Consider the following 16,733-nt stretch of genomic DNA (forward strand, 5'->3'; position numbering starts at 1 on the left):
GGACAGTGTCAGGATGCATCACGTAGCTGCGGTTCCTGGTAGGCTAGGGGTGGTGATGCAAAGTCCTGTTCCGGAGACAGTCCACCCAGTGGTCCTGATATGAAGTTTGGAGAGGGAATGCATTGCTCAGCAGTTCCAATGTGGAGTTTGGAGAGCTGATGAGTCCCACAGTGGTGCTGATGCTTCAGTTTGTCTGGGAACACAGTTGGGCTGGCAGGCCTGAATCATGTTTAAAGGGCTTCTAAAGTGGGTGGCACCATCAGTGCTGCAGGCCCACTAATAGCATTTAAGTTAGAGGTGCTGGGTGCATGTACAACCTCTTTACTAGGGACGTAAAAGTAAATTAAATGTGCTAATTGGGTGTAAGCCAATTTTGACATGTTTAAATTTAATAGAGAGAGCACATGCCCTTTAGCCATGGTTTGCAGTGGTGAAGCGCACAGTCTTAAGGCCGACAAAAGCACGTTCAAAAAAGAGGAGGGTGAAGGCAAAAAGGTGGGGAAGGGCAGAAAGGGCTACATCCAACACCTGCAGGTTAGGTTCACCAGTGTGAGTAGCACAGCTTCTAGGGTGTACCTACTGAAGGAGTATGCATACAAAGTGCAGATTTCATAACTGTAAAATTGCATGCCACTTTAATCCAGCTCTGTAAAACCTGCAGGTTATACTATCTAATGACAACAAGATAAGTAAGGTAGGTTATACACCCACTCAGATATACGTGTGGAATCTGCTGGTGACAGGTTCTTTACCTGTAAGATCTCTCAGTGGGTAATTTGCTTGACAGAATTGAATTAAATGGCTACCAAAATGGGAGTGTAACTTGTTGGTTTCTTGTTCCACAAAAAGATAGCTACCTTGTTGATGTATCAACTGCAATAGATGTTTTACCTTGTAGGCGACAGGCTCTAGTTGCACGGGACAGCTAGGGTTACTTGATGTATATATCTCCAAATAATTTACTAATCACAAGTTCCCATCCCAATTGTAGTTCTGGAATTTGACTTGCTGAGAAGTACATGAATACCCCAGAATTCAGGATAAAATATTTTTAGAACATTTTCTTCCTTTAACCCTTTCAAAACAGACATGATGACATCAGTTGGACACCCAGCATCCCCCTCCATCGAACATTCCACTCGGAGCAACACCATCTTCTGAGACCTGCTGGATCCACACAGATCTCTGCCTTAACTTTAAGCACTCACCTAGCTTGCCTGCCGAGTCACCTGGCAACCAGATACAGCCTTTAAGATTGGTTAGGGCTGATGAGTAGGCTAATGTGCCAACTGCAGAATTCTGTGACCAAGTTGAAGGCCACACATCCAGCATCATTGTACTTGACTTCTCTTTTTATCCTTCAATGGTGAATGATAATACTACCTATTATCTACAGTGCTACCTATGTGCAAGACTGTGGTAACAAATTTAGTTAACACACTAACAATGTAGGCTACATAAGGCCAACCCAAGCACTGAGTGCCTGTCAATCCCCTCGTACTTGATGCACCTACATGTTGAAAGGAAATTAATCTAAATAGGAATCTCAGACTCCTGAAGTTGAATCGCATAAATTCCATAACTAGCACTCACTAGGCCGGGGCGTCCAGTCATCCACAAACAAAGCTGAACATCGAGCATGACCGATCCTTCTAGCTGGTATGGAAAATGAAATAACGTGAGATATACATGCACTCCTATCCCAATTACAACCACAGTTCAACAAGGGTCTCTCATTCCACAATGGGGTTGAAGTAGAATTTCTCCAAACCTCCTATGCCGGTCACCCCATCCTATGATGGCAGAAGATGTGGGATAGATAGACTCTCAACTAGGGAGCTCTCTGCTTGGCTCTACAACTTGGGCAATCTGCCACTTGACTGGCTTCCCCCATGATTCTTTAATTGGCCCTTGCACCCCTCACTCTAAAGTATTGCATTGATCCACTGTGGAAAGCAAGGATGTCTACCTGTATGGCTGTACTAGTGAGGGGAAAAAAAAAGTTGCTGCTTTGGATATGGTGGGATATAATTTTCTATCAGACTTTGATGGATGTTCTTTGTCAATCAGACAGTCTATGTGTAAGGCTTTGACACCCACAGGCCCTCCACTAGTTCATCATCCTCCACAATGGTGAAGCAGTTGAGGGCTCTTTGGTTGCCTGGACAGAGGCTATCAACGGGATGCCCTTACCCATGGTCTCACTCAATAGATTCCCAACCATCAGTCTGTCCATGACTTGCTTAGGAAGCGCAGTCATTGTGTGGGTGCTGCATACATTAGGGAAGGCCTCTCAAAGATATCGAAGTAAACAGTGCACCTTTTAGGGGGTCGCTCTTGAAGTATTTGTGTCAAGCCTCTCCCTTTTGTTGGGGCCTGAACAGCCAGACATTTAGTGTGCCCCTCTCCACAAGTCATGGCTCTCTCAAGTAGTCTCGTGGCTTCGGGCAAATTGCATACCGACTTGATGGGGTAAGTCTAAACTGCAAGGAATTTGTCTAAGTTTCACTGCATTACAACTCCATTCTAACCTTGGGGAAACTCCAGCGGTCATCTTTGATGAGGAATTATTTCCTCATCCAAGTAATAAGTACTGGACATGAAATGTTACGCCAAATGGTACGGTCCTGTTAGCGCTGTGAAATATATTTTGAATTTCTAACTGTTCCTATGCAACTTGAATATCTTCTTTTGCAAACCTTTTGGAAGCTGTTAATCTGTAACTCCTAAAGCAGTGAAACATATAAACTGATGTTTTGTAAAGTGCTTGTATGCAGTATTAATACTTCAAATGTAAAGCGATATGATACACATTTGGGTCATTTTGGGCCTACATGAAACTGCAACATAAATAATAATTTAATAAAAGAAGTTGCGGCCCGCGAAAGGCACAATAGTAAAGAAATCGAAAGTATCAGGGAAAAATAATGCAAGGAGATACATTTTAGAGAGCCATATTCTATTAAAAGAACAAAGTTTGTTTCCTCAGTCCGTCTGAATGGTGCATGCGGGAGGAGGCATCCTTAATAACTGGCTCAAATCTTACCTTACCATCAGTGACATTTTATTAGCAACCCATCGGGCAATCTCCACAGTTGCCAACTAAGCTTGCTGCCAATATCGTTATACAGACTATTATCTGATGCAAGCTAGGGACCTGATAATAGTGAAGTGGTACACTCCAGAAAGGGAGCGATGAATGCTGATTCACAGAAATGCCAGCAGCAGAGGAAGTAACATCATGCACCTTTTGACTTCTGATGACATCACATGGGTAACCCATTTGCTCATGAAGGGGGAAGGGCAAGGAGTGGAAAGCAAATAAGATAAACAGGACACCTAAAAGCCTGTTTATTTCCTAAACATTAGACACCTTATAGACACCCGAAGGCAGTGAAAGCTAAGACAGTGCCATATGCCACACAATGATCAGTGCATATCAGCTGCGGCCACTGGCTACTCTTATGTACATGAGTAGTGATAAAGCAATTTTTGGTTATGCTTTAAACACGGTCAATACATCTTTACACCCAGCGTAAAGGGTAAAAAACTAGGTATAAAACTCAAACAATACAATTTAGAATGACAGTATGACCCATGCAGCCACACAAGGAAAACTCCAGTCTGAAATAAGGTTAAGGGTTTTGTTACAGATTCGGGCTCAAATCCATGTAAATAATTCTCAAAACAAGAATATAAAGATACAGATTCACCATGGGTTGACCAAGGCATCAAACAAGATTCAAGCGAATGAATATTAAAAGGACTGAAAACTCAACAAAGGCAATACAAGACATCAATAGGATAGTTTAATAGGTAGAAAAGAAGCACTATTAAATTCTGTTAAGCAGGAAGGCAATTTAAAAGTCATCTAAAGTCATCTAAGTTAGCTAGCTAGGGCAAACGAAATTCCCTACGGATAAGCAAGTGGCAAATTAGTATGTGCTGGGGTAAACACATGAGGACAAAAAGTAAAAAGGAAAAGGGCCAAAAAGAATTTGAAAAAGACTACAGATTGGACAAAAGCTGACTAACCATGATGGGCAAAAAGTAAGTAAAAAGGGAAGGTGTCAGCATTTCAGAAGCTCACTCCGGAGTCGTCTTCTCAAGTCAGGAGAACATTTCTAAGAGCCTCAATATGAGTTTGGTGGTTGGACTGCCAGACCGCCATATTGGCGGTCCCAACAAGACTGCTATGTTGTCAGTTTTTCAGATGGCCGTATTACGAGTTATACAAGCAGGAACGCTGACTGCCAAGCAAAAAATGGCAGCCTTCCAGCGGGCGGAGGCTTGGAAATAGGCGGTCCAACCTCCAGCTCCAATAGCTCATTGGCCAAATACCGAGCGTATTAAAGCACATAGTCGTTGTGGGTGGTCCCACATGGACGTCTGCCAATGGCGGTCTGAAACACGGTGGTTAGTGGTCAGCAAAGCAATAGACAACTAAACATTGGTTGAATTTGAAAACAGGACAGCTGACACACATTGCCACAGTGGGCACACCTGCAAAGGACACTATAGAAACACTTCTTCACAGACCACAATCCTTTGCACTTACAATGACAATCGGAGAAGCCAGAGGGCCTTTTTTTCACAGAGTACACATATTAGGCCCCCTTTTTTCACCATCCTACAGAACACCCTTTGCACACTTTTGTTCATACGAATCCCCTTTTGCAATTCCCCTGTTTAGTGAGTCACTGAACCTATGTTTTTTTTCCACCATGTCATGTTTAAAAAATCCCAATTTTTCAGAAGATGAGTTAAGAGTCATGGTGGATGAAATCATTTGAGTAGAACTACAATTGTTTGGAGCACAAGTCCAGCACACTCCTCTCAGTAGGAAACTCGAAATGTAAGAATGGATAGTCGACAGAGTCAATGCTGTAGGCATCACCCTGCGCACAAACGAGGACATCAGGAATAGGTGGAATGACCTCAGAGGCAAGGTCCGTTCCCTGGTTTTCAGCCACCAGCTGCAGGCCAAGAAGAATGGTGGTGGCCCCCTTGTTGCCCCATTACATCTCTTTGCCTGGGAAGAGAATATCTTGGCCATCCTGCATCCTGAAGTCTTCATAGGAACATCTGAGGGAGTGGAGTCTGGTAAGTCACAACACAAAAAATGTCACAAAAAGTTAAAGTCATGCATGCTCATAGTTCACCTTTTGCCACAGTCTTGTTCATGTACCTCACTGCCATTCAATACACAGAGTATCAGAGTGTAAACACTGCCAATCTGTATTGTTGCCCCCAACAGCACAGCTACTAAGGTCCATCACATGCCATCTGTCCAAATGGAGCTGGTAAGTCTTTCAATATACAATAATAATTACAGGGCACATGGTATATCTAAACAGGTAAATGTATGCCCAAACCTAAATGCAGTCTGCATACAGATATGTAATACCCACCATTTGTATAGTGTTTGTAGTAGAGAGAGTCACCTGACTGCAACCCCCAGGATGCACTGTTTCAGCAACTTCAAACACCAGACCAATGTTCACTTGTCCACATGCCCCTGTTCTTAAACTCTGAATTAAAGTGTACTCACCTGGGAGTATACCATTTGCCAAGTGTGGGTAGTAGATGGAGTGACCTGACTTATAAGGCCAGGAGGCCCTGTGTCTGTAATTCCAACCAGCAGCCATGTGTACACTTGCACAAATACCCTTGTTGGGTTACTCCCAATTGAAGTGTACTCACAAGAGATTTACCTTAATGCAACTCACAGGAGGTCCTGTTTCTCTAACTCTAAGCACCAGACCAGTGTTCACTTGTCCAAAGACCTCTGTTTGGTAGCTCACAAATGAAGTGTACTCACCTGGAGAGATAACATCTGTATAGTGTGTGTAGCACAGGGAGTGACATGACTGCTAAGGCCAGGAGGCTCTGTTATTGTAACTGTACTCACCAGCCCAGTGTTCTCTTGTCCAAATATTGCTGTGACTCAACTCTCAATTGAAATGCACTAACCTGGGAGGATAACATGTGTATAGTGTGTTATAGAGAGAGTGACCTGACTACATCTCCCAGGAGGCCTTGCACCTCTAACTTCAAAACCCAGACTTCACTTGTCCAAAGACCCCTGTTTGGCAACTCCCAACGGAAGTGTACTCACCTAAGGAGATACCAGGTACTGACATGACTGCAACTCCCAGGAGGCACTGTTTCTATAACTCCAAAAACTAGACCAATGTTCTCTTCTCCAAATACTCATTTTTGTTATCTCTTAATTGAAGTGTACTCACCTTGGAGGATACCATGTGTACAGGGTGTGTGGTACAGGGACTAACCTGACTACAACTCCCAGGATGCACTGTTCCTGTAACTCCAAACACCAGTACAGTGGTCACGTGCCCAAATACACCTTTTTGGTAACTTTCAAATGAAGTGGACTCACCTGGGGAGATAACATTTGTATAGTGTGTGTAGTAGGGAAGTAACATGACTGCTAAGGCCAGGAGGCTCTCTTACCGTTACTCCACTCGCCAGACCTGTGCTCTCTCCTCCAAATACCAGTGTTTGGTAACCCACAAATGAAGTGCACTCATCTGGTGGGATAAAATTTGTATAGTGTGTGTAGTAGAGGGACTGACATGACAGGAGGCCTTGTGTCTGTAACTTCAACACCAAACCAGGATTCACTTGCCAAATCTATTTGTTAATGAACTCTCAAATGTCATTTACTCACCTGGTAGGATACCATTTGTATATTGGTAGGGAGAGTGACCACAATGCAAAGCTCAATGGGCCCTGTTTCCCTAATTCGAACCACCAGCACAGTGTCCACTTGCCAAGATACTTCTATATGTGAACTCTCAAATTAAGTTTACTCACCTGAGAGTATACCATTTGTCAAGTGTTGGGAAGTAGAGTTGATGACCTGACTGCAGCTCCCAGGAGGCAGTGTTTCTGTAACTTCAAACACCAGCCTTGTGTTCACTTGTCCATAGACATCTCTATGTGAGCTCTCAATTGAAGTTTCCTCACCTGGGAGAGTACCATTGGTCAAGTGTTGAGAAGTAAAGGGAGTGACCTGACTGAAACTCCCAGGAGGCCCCGTTTCTACAACTCCAACCACCAGCACGGTGGTCACTTGCTTAAATGCACTTTTTGTTAACTTTAAAATGATGTTTACTCACATGGGAGGATATCATTTGTCAAGTGTGTGTAGTATAGAGAGTGACATGACTGCAACTCCCAGGAGGCACTGTTTCTCCAACCACCAGCACATTGGTCACATGCTACAATTCAATTGTTTGTCAACTCTCAAATGAAGTACCCTCACCTGGGAATGATCAAGCAGATGTTATGCCCAAATCACAGATGTATCTGTCAACATAGATCTGTCTTGACTTGTTAACCCAAGATGAAATTTTTGAGAACAGAAATTACACATTACCCAGTGTGCAGAACAATGATCCCTATGGCCTCAAGATGCATAACCAGAATGGTATTGGCACTGACAACATGATCACTCCGGTCACATATACACAAACTCCTGGGTCTGCCTGCATCTCAATCAACTAGACCTTAAAATGACCAAAGCCATATCTTTCCCAGCCACTGTTTTGCCTGCACTGGTGACAAGGTGGCATTTTCAGGCTATCCTCCCAAGTGCTAATGTTCTGCACATTTAAGCCTGAGCTTGACTTAAGTGGAATTGGCATACTTCAAAAATGTCATGCCAATACAACCAATACCATGGGTACTTGCCACAATAGGATTAACTGTGACTTAACTTTGTACAAGGTCGCTGCTTACTGTAACACTAAACTGTTGGAGATAGATGTCACAATACAACTAGTAACATTGTATGTTCTACATCAACAGGTCAGCTGCCACTGGGTACACAGAGGCCATTGAAGAGACTGACACTACCCACCTGGATGAAGCCCTCAGTGAAGAAGACACCCCTGGATGTCTGGACATGGATGACCGTTCTGACCCATCTGGGCCACCTAGTCTGACACCAACAGTGATTCTCACTGTGGCCATATTAAAACCTCCCGGGCTGGTTGCCTCAATATCACAGGCAACCATTTGTCCCTCACCCTGTGTCCCTAGCACAGTGTCTACCATCTCATGCCCCCAGTCCTAGATCCTGAGTTGCAGCGCAACACTTCCAACAATGAACTTGGAGAGGGCACCCTGTGGCAAGGAGAGAGGCCAGTGGGGGTAGGGTGCGTAGGAGGGATACTCTAGGCCAGCGGGGTGAGATCACTGGGGCTGCTCCTTGCCAGGACACCATCAGCCACATCTTGGGGGTTTCTCAGGAGTCCCAACGCATGATGGACCAGGTCTTAACTGAATTCCAGGAAATCAATCAGCTACAGAGAGACATGCACAGAGACATGCGAGAACAGATGGAGGTCCACAATACCAACATGGCCTCCCTAACATGGGTGCAGAGGGACATTCACACCACCCTGAGCAGGGCTTTTCAAAATCAGTCTACTACTTCCTTTGGCTCATGAACAGCAGACACATCTACATTGGTGCCAGCCACTGGAAGGGAGGCCCTGCCAGAGGAAGAACCAGCCCCAGACACCCCTGCCTCTGTAGCAGCAACCCCCACTCCCCACACAAACAGGGACATTCAGGGAAGAATCCAGGAGGTGCAAGACTCCCATCACTGCCAGCAAGTGACCTCTTCCTAAAGGACCTTCTTTGTGTGCCACACATTCACTCTGTTGACTGATCCTAAACCACATGCCAGTTCCAATGAGAGGAGCTCTCTGGACTGCCAGTGGTGTGGCATCTACTCCAATGATTTCATTCACCATGACGGACCCCTTCACTTTACTTTTTTGTTTCTTGCTACGTTGAGATATGGGACCATGTGAACTATATGATGAAGGCACAAGCTACTTGTGCAAGAAGGGATATGTTACAGTTACACAGTGTCCAGCTCAGGATTACAACCATTACACACATTACACACCAACACATTAGTACAAGTGTCTGGTCAAACCAAAAATATATTACCAGTATACAGCACATAGGCTGTCAATATGTCAGGACTTCTAGAAACACGAATGTGTGACTCATACTGAGTCAAAGTACATATTTCAAGGTACATACCCCCAGACCACAAAAGGAAGGGATTTATCAGACATTGTCCTGTAGAACAGGCAAACATGAAAATGGTTAATGTCACAAGCTTGTGCCTTATCATATACCACAGCAAAGTAATCCAACATCACATTATCCATGATACAGACAAATGACAGTACAACATTCCCTGATCACAGGCCTATCATAATCGAATGCTCATGCATCTGGTGGTACGAAACAAACATATGTCAGTGTTGTAGCACAGGCACTGTGGCCTGCAATGATGACACACATCTACAGCTATGTAGAGGTCAGAGGAAAAAAGAGTGTTTAGCCAATGTGAAGCTAAAATGACTTGATCAAAAGCTAGGACAACATATCTCATGACCACATGATGACACAAATGATACATTAGGCCCACCACAAGACACAAAACAAGTCCAATATGCACTTCTGTACCTCCACCCAAACTCTGCAAACCCTCTTGGTACAGGTCTCATACATTCAAATTCTGCAGCCTACATTACCTGGAACAATCCATGACCACTTTATATGTAGGAACAACATCAGATACCTACCAATGTTACAACTCTGAAAAAGCCCACATGAAGATGACATGGTAAAGGTATCTGTACAAAGAGCAAAACAAGGAGTATAGGGTTGAAACCGTACCTATGACACAAGTCACATAGCAAGCATCTGGAAACAAAGTACATTGCAAGGAAACTGACCCAGGCAAAGCAACATCGCAAGGTGAGGAAGGTGAGGATGTGTCAAAAGTTATCATATCAAGCAGACTTTGGCTGAACATTGCAGGGTATCAGCTCCTTAGCTGTTTCCAAATCACTCAACTCTACGCATTCTCACAGCTACAGCTCATTGTACAGTCACACTTATGACATCAAATGACATACTTACACTCATTAAAAGTAGGTGTTGATGAGATCTTCCCGCAAGCCAGCTCCTTCCTCTTTACCACTGTCATCCTCACTTTGCAGTTCAGGAGTTTCATCCAGTGGCACTGCAGGCTTTCCCTCCTCTGGGATGTTCAGGATATTCCTCTGCAGGGCGATGTTGTGGAGCATGCGGCATGCCACAGTGATCTGACACACTTTCCCGGTGAGGAGAGGAGGGCTCCACCAGTCTGGTCAAGACAGCAAAATCTGGCCTTCAGGAGCCCAAAAGCTTGCTCAACTGGCTGCCCTGTTCCTCCATGGACCTCATTTAAGCGGACTTCCCCTGGCGTAGTTGGATTCCTCAGTGGCATCAATAACCAAAGACAGTTTTGATATGCTGAGTCTCCTGTTAAGGAATGGGACAGAAGTGCAACAATGAGTCACTCACTTTATGATTGTTGTACCTGACATTGCACACACACAATCAGGACAGGCCCTCTCTGGGTGCAGTTGTGACATCAGCTGGGATATGGTACTGTTCTGCATAAAAAAGAAATCATGGGCCGAACCTGGATAAGGGGCACAGAGATGTGTTAATGGAATGGAAGTTCTTTCTGTTGCTATAGTGGCCTGCGGTGGTACCAATCCAGCATGTGTGCCATCAGTTGCCCAACCACATGTGGGAGGTGGCCAAAAGCAGAGAAATAAGCCTTAACTTTGGCTAAATCCTCTCATCAGGGGAACCTGACATAGCTGGCAATGTGTTCACCAGATTGAACATAGGTTAGGACAACCCAGCAGATAGGGCCACTGAATGTTGGAAGGACCCTGTGGCCAGGAAGTGCAATACTAACATGACTTGTACAATGGGTAGTATACAGGTTGGATAACTAATAGCTAGCATCAGATCTGGGTCCAACTGATAGCATAAGCCCACTATTATTTGCCTATCCATGTGGTAGTACATGGTGATATGCCTTTGGTCCATGGTCTGAAGGTCTGGCAGAGGACAGTGGATAGGAGGTTGTCACATCCTCCCAGGGTATCTATGTGTGACAAGACATGAGTTGTGACATTAATCAGTGGTCCACAGCAACATACATGATGCATGCCATGTGATAACATGTGAAAAATCATGTCTGACTGGATTGACATGACACCCAGTGCACATCACAGATGAAAACTACATAAGGGTCACATGTGGCCCTCAAGGTTTTCAACACATGTCCAAAAAATAGATTTAAACAACACTTATAGATGCGCAACACAATTGCCTCTTGAAATGTGACTGTATGTTCTGACCGCTAAAATGACCTTCGGCGGTGGTGGACTGTGCACTGCCATCTGTGCCCTGCAACATACTACAATGGTGGTTGAGTAGAAGGACCTACATGTCAAGACATGATAAGGATGCTTATAGTGCAACAAAACAGGTATTGTAGGTGTGATGTAGTTTAGAAAGGCCAACACAGTATTTCAGGCTGCCAAAATGGCAGAGGTCTGACTTACTCCACTGGACATTAAGTACTGCCTGCGGTCGCTGATGGAAGTCATCATAGTGGTAGGGGGTTGCAACCATAGCAGACACAGCTATAGGCTAACGCTGTTGCCAGTGTTGTTCATGGCCCAATGGCTGTGTCCGCCGGTAGTGACGTCTGCGTACGTGGCCGACGTGACCGCTTTGTGCAGATTCACTCACTTTACTGCTGTATGATGCCTCTGGGAGCAATCCTGCCATGTCCAGCAGGTGATACGGCCCCTGTCTTCTTTGCAGAGGAGCAGGAGAGGTTTGTCAATGAGGTCTTAACCCTGTAAGGACAGCTCTATGGCTCACTAGAGGAGCAGGTACCTCATGTGCACAACGTTCTCTGTACTTCACCATCCTTTTCCTCTTCCCAGGCTACAGCATGCCCCAGTGTGCCAATTAGACTTCTTGTGTGCCTGTTGTTGCAATCTGTGTGGCATAAATGAGATGTAGAATGTTCAGGTATTGGTGGCCAGTACTATATGATAAGTTCAGTCACATTGTGTTCTGTGAGCTCTTTGGGGTCCTAGATCCTCCTTGTGTTGGATGCACATAACTAGGTAAGGAGACTTTACTGCAATCCCATGACATCTCTTTCTTCATGATTGTTGTAAATGTTGGAGAACATATTTTAGCATGACAGCATGAGCTGTGTATGCATATGCATCTTTTATGAGTTATTTGAGAATCTTCTAAGCAATGTGTATAGTACCACAGGTCTTTCAACCCACATCTGGCCTTGCCAAACTGTAATCTGGAAGGCATTTCCTGACTCACTCTGCCCTTCAGGTTACCACACACCACATGCTAAATTGCTGATGGCCACATGATGTACTGTCGTGCATGGAAGTGATGGGAATGTAGTGTCATGTAGGTTCTATATGCTCTGCCTCAGAAACCAGAGCCTGTCAAATCAAATGTATATCTCAGTATGGAACCCAATCAAGGGTGTGGGACAGTCACTATGGCTATGCAACTGTGGCACTGTGCCCCCTCCCTGTACACCAGCAGAACCTGACATGTAGATAATATGGTGCTCAAGTGGCAAAACCTGCCCTAAATGCCTCAGTCCATTGACTAGATTAGGAATGGGTACTGAGGTAAATCCTCACACTGGTTCGTATGAGCATTTTGCATCATTATTAATGTGTGTCTTCGACTTATGACAGGTCCCTTACTCCTACAGCTCTATTGTCAACTTCACACAGGTCAAAAGTGGCCTGTGCTGGCTTACTGCAAAAATGACAGTTCCACAGTGCAGATAGTATGTTGATCCCTGGGAGGCCATCATATGTGAGTCAAAAGCTTGGTCAAATAGCAGTAGTTGTACAATGCTTGTGTTTGTATGTTGGATGCAATCTCTGTAGAATGGACACATATGTCAAAAGGAGTGTTCTGTGGTACAGGCACATACCACAGAACCCACCCCCTGAAGTACATGAGTCTGCATTTGTTAGGCCACATGTCCACACATGGACAAGGAAGACACTTTCTGTACCTTCCATGCCCGCCCCCTCATTGTCACTCAAATGTTATGGTGTCTGTACTATGTTAGTTGCGTGTGTGACTGTATTCAGTGAGTCAATCTCACAGAGTGTGAATGTGTTGGTCTGTTATGGCCTAAAGAGTTGACCCTTTAGAAACCACATATGTGTATAGTGTTTAATTGTGGCTAACATCACAGAACATGTTGCTGAAGCATGGGCTACCTGATGTCAGCAAGCTTGCTTAGTCATTGTAGGCCTTGAGCAGCTTAGTGGGTTAATCTGCCAATGGAAATATATATGTCTGTAGTCATGTCCCTGTACTTATTGGCTTGTGTGTTTCACACTTGTGGAGTGTTAACAAATTGAACATTTCTAGCTTGGTGTTTCTGACATTTATGTGACTCAACCATTTGTGTAAAAACTTGTGATTGTAATCTCTTGATTTGTCTTTTGCATTCATGCAGGTTAACACCCATCAGAAGAAAGAGCTATTGAGAGCCATCGCCGAGAAGGAGCGGACCCTGGTGGTCCACAGCTGGTGGAGCGCCCACTGTTGGAAGATTTGGAAGGACCTGAGACGCTGGGTCCGGACGATTGTAGAGGTCCAGCATGGGCTTCGCCCAACGTGGACGGGTGCACGTTGGACCATGATCCCCTAATGGTCCGCATTCTGGTGGTGGCCTGCCCAGACCTTGTTGGGCATTTGCGGACAGTACAGCAGCCACCAGGGGGTGAGTACAGGGCATATTCATGCCTGTCTTATTGCCAAGTGAATGTTTTAGGTTTTGACAGCTCTCCCTGACAATTAGGGCCGAGCCTTGTGTAACACAGTAGATGAGTGATTGTGTGGACATGCCATGTGTTGCATACTGATGTGCCTTGCCAATTGGCCTAGGGCCCTAGGACACAACTGTATACAATCTACAAACAGTTTGCTCTCCAGGGACAACAAGTGGCTGTGTAACTCTGATCCACCATTCCCAAACCCAAACCTACCCATCCCAAATCTGACCCCTCCAAAAGATGATCCCTGAGGTGCCCACTTGATGGAGGTTCCCTGGCAATAACAGGAGTCAGGTGTGAGTACAGTACTGTGCAATGACAGACTAATGAACCGGTCAATGGCCTTTAACATTTTGACATTAGTTGTTAATAAATCCAAACAGTTGTTTTTTGGGTACACATTTGTCCTGCAATTCCGTTTCTACCTTTATGTTGTTCTTGAGTAACTTGTGTTGTCTGCCTACAGTTGTGTATGTTTCGGCTTGTTTGTTACTCCATTTGCTGTTGTTTGCAAAAACTGACTTTCTGGGCAATGTTGTGTCACCCAAGACAAAGGTAGATGTTGACTGTATGGATAGGCAGGTGTAAATACAATTGTGGTATCATTGCATTGTGCTCTGTTTGCTATAGTAAGTATTTCATCTTGTGTTGTCCAGTGTGAGCATGTATGATGTTAGATATGGACTGTGCCTTTGTCTCATATGTGGGAGCTCGAGGTTTGTTTTTGCAGACATGGAGGGTGTTCAAATGGCTACCTTCCTTAACATTTCACTGTGCATGTGTCCATTTTGCTGTGTGTATCTTGCAGCTTTTTCATCTAGATGTCTGACCCATGCTGTTGCAGTTGTATTTGCTTTCTTGACTTGCACTTCCACATTGTGCAGACAGACATGACACTTGCCTCTACTATTGGTTGTTCCATAGATATCCAAAGGGCCAGCTCCTGTGCAAATGTTGTTTTAGGGGCATGTGCAAAGTGTGATGTGTGCCAGTGTAGCATCCTTCGATGAGTGCTCCTGATGTCCCCATCCCTATTGTGCAGGTATTGTTTGCATAGTGAGCTTTGTATATTTGTCTCTCTAGCTATTGTGCTTCCCATTGTCCTTACATTGTGTTCCAATGTGGGTGATGTGTGTGTCCATTGCAGGGCTGTTTAGTGGGAGTGGTGTTTTTGTTCCATGTCACATCCATACTTATGTGTGTTAAATGTGATAGTTGTCCATGGCATGTGAGGAATGTGAGGGTGTTAGTTGTATTTTTAGATGTAGCTATGATGTTGCTGTGTTGTTGGTGTTGTGTGACAAAATGTTGTGTAAACTTCACTATCCCTGTGCCTGAGACAGTCAGATGTGTGTTTTTGTGTAGTGTTGCGGTGCAGTGTGAGTGACCTCCCCAAAGTGGGTGTTTGGCTGAGAATGTGTTCTTCTTTGTGAATGACTCGGGCTGTGTACACAGTGACATGTGTACTTGGTGCCCATAGTGTGACCCCCCCCACATGATGTGGATGACGGCGCAATGATATGTTGTTGAACATAATGACACAGGTAGGTAGGTGTACTTACAGTCGGTTGCATTCACGGAAGCGTGGATTTTGTGCACCTTCGATGAGCAGCAGCAGCGGCAGGACATGTGTGATGGGCTCCATGGCAGCACCGGATGTATAAAACTGCCTGCAGTTGAGTTGCTCCCTTTATACTCTTCGTTTCCGCCTGCTGAGACATGGTGATTGGATCGCCACAGTCACATTGGCAGTGTGCAACCTCATAATGTGTCTGACAAAAAACACTGGCTCCCTCGGTCTCTTGGTGCTGCCTCGTGACCGCAGCAGTCTGTGCTGCCTGGTGGTGCCGGTAGGACCATGTGGTTTTTGCTCCATAGGCCTGCATGACTCTTAATACAGTGGTCTGACCACATTGAAAAAGAAGGGGTAACAGTAGAGAGGTCTATTCCCCTCAGAGTCCAAGAAAGAATGACACTGATCCAACTGGGGAACGGTAAGTTAAAGTCCAAAGTGACCGATGATTCGTGCATCAGCTACATGACATCAATCAGAAGATTCAACTACCAATCAAAGTTCATTGCATGACATGGAACTGTAACAAAGGGACATATTACCAAGTCTATCATATGAAAGGCAGCCATCTTACCTCATCTGTACAGGTTTAAACAATCGTATACAGTTCATTTCCACAGTTCCTCAATGTACGGGTTCAAGATTACTTTCTGAGGCTCACTACACGTAAAACAATAGGACATCAATTTCCAAGCTAGCATTTCATGTGAAAGAAGTCTGAAAGAAAAGTCATGTTAGCAAGAATAACTAAACATTTATCTACATGTTTTATGAAGCAGGGCCTTGCAGGCCTCACTTAAGCTATCTAAAGTGAATTAAAAATGGTACATTCATTTATATCAATTAGAGCACATATAACAGTCAAAATTATAAACTCATCATTAATAAGCTCTGTCAGTGTTCATGCTGAAGTAAATTTTAAACAAATTAACTCTGTTATTACATTTCATTAGTTATAATGCAGGTCTGCATTTTCACAATTTGCATGTAATATTTAAAACATTTCTTCTGAGAAATTCATTATTGTTTTAGTAAAAACTATTAATTAACATCATAAGGAATCACATAGAACAGATTTAATTGGTTATTCATGAAGTTTTAAGGATATACGACTTCACTCAAAATCTCTCTTCTACAGTGAATGTACCTTAATAAAGGCCTTCAGGGCAACACTTTACAGTTAATCTATTAGTGTTTCAAATACCAAAATGCAAAGATTGTCACATATAGATGATTACTTTGATGTCAAAGTAGGAGTAGCATTTCTGCTACATTAGTAGTGAAACATTTTGTTAATGTACAGCTGTTAGAGGCCAAACATTATTAATAAAAACGTGCGCTAACTCAGTTTTGCGTTGAAAAGCTTAGCGTTGACTAGTGCCATTTTTTAAAGCTACCCGGGCGTTACATTT

Source organism: Pleurodeles waltl, chromosome 6, assembly GCF_031143425.1.
Source record: "Pleurodeles waltl isolate 20211129_DDA chromosome 6, aPleWal1.hap1.20221129, whole genome shotgun sequence".
NCBI classification, from domain to species: domain Eukaryota; kingdom Metazoa; phylum Chordata; class Amphibia; order Caudata; family Salamandridae; genus Pleurodeles; species Pleurodeles waltl.